Source organism: Eurosta solidaginis, chromosome 5, assembly GCF_040869045.1.
Source record: "Eurosta solidaginis isolate ZX-2024a chromosome 5, ASM4086904v1, whole genome shotgun sequence".
Taxonomy (NCBI): domain Eukaryota; kingdom Metazoa; phylum Arthropoda; class Insecta; order Diptera; family Tephritidae; genus Eurosta; species Eurosta solidaginis.
Window position 1 is genome coordinate 252,267,912 of NC_090323.1, and position 1,547 is coordinate 252,269,458.

Consider the following 1,547-nt stretch of genomic DNA (forward strand, 5'->3'; position numbering starts at 1 on the left):
TGAAGAGGGGAAAAAAGGTATTGGGAGAGGTAGACGTAGGAAAGAGAAAGAGCGCATGGATAAAGAGGACAGAGGGTTATACACAAGGTCCGAAGAGCCCGAGGAAATCAGGTGAAAGAGATATGTAGAGGGATAGAGTGAGGGAAAAGGGCAAACAGAGAAAGTGAAATAAGAGAGGAAGAGGTAGTGGTACACCGAATGCTGAGTGGAATAACACCTTATCTTGGCTGCCTTTTCAAAAACGCCGTCAAAAACGGCTCAGAAAAATTTGAAAAGACCCCATTTCAGAATTTGTTTTATAAACGTCCTCTCTCAGAATTTGTTTCAAAAAATGCCTTATCTGAGCATAAATTCAATATTTTCTGACTAAGACAAATCCTAAAAAAGAGCGTTTTTGAACAATATTGTAATAGCGTGATATTCCACTCATCAGTCAATATATACTGAACAATAGAAAGACCCTCTGTGATATCGATCCAAAGGACCAGCTTGGTCTTGCGTTTGTTCTTGTTTAGGAGTTTTCACCAGTTTAATACAGACCTCACTAGGCTTTGAAAGCTCTTTCACAAACTTTCCGAGAATTTTCTAGGTTGGAGGACCAACATGGTGATTTATGCAAATCCCTAATCTTTTTTAACCGGCCTTATCCAAAAATAGTATATAATAATAAGAAGCCGCAGTTTTTCTTCTGTGTTTTCAGTTCCTTTCCTTAAATATCCTTTTCTTATGACAGCTTTACTTGTATGCTTTCGAGGAAGGAGCTACAGGAGTCTAATCTTTGAGGATTCCTTCGACGATAAGAGTTCCTTTTCTTGCAACATTTTGGTTCACTGGGATGGAGGTGCGTAAGAATGTGTAGGTTCATACATATACGCAAATGCTGGCTGGAACTTATGTACGTAAGTATTAACACCCGCCAAGGCTTGAGTTGGATAAATGTACTAAAATTACTACAAACGAAAGCGAATTGAAATTGAGTGCATTCCCTGCATTCAAGCAGCCAAAGAAGTTGAAATACTGGCGATATTGCAACATCATCGGCGTAACAGAATTGTGGACGACAATTGTTCAATTTAGTAAAGAATGCGTCTAAGCACCACTTAAAAACATATTATTCAATTTAAATCGAAGAATATTGCTCTACGTATTATGCACTCCCATCATTACATTGGCTTACAATACTCGACAGCAATAGGCTTTCTTGGATTCAGTCTCAATCGTAGTTTACGCTTCAAAGTGTGGCAGAGTGAGCAGTGGGTATGTATTTAGAATGTGTTCCATTGGTCTACTGCAGCTTTTTATAGACTCAACTAACACCTACAGCAGGGGCCACTTGAAGCCTACTCTCTAAAAATCTTAGATCCATGATTTGCTGTCAAGGACCGATCAAGAGAAGTATACGTCGTTGTAGGTTGTAATCATGTGTAGCCACCAGACGAATTTTCCTCGCTCTATGTCACAAAAGTGGCGTGGATTGCGGATCACAACGATATGCTGTTGCTGTTGTACCGGCAAAAACCTCTTCCCAAAGGCTAAGAGGAGTGTTA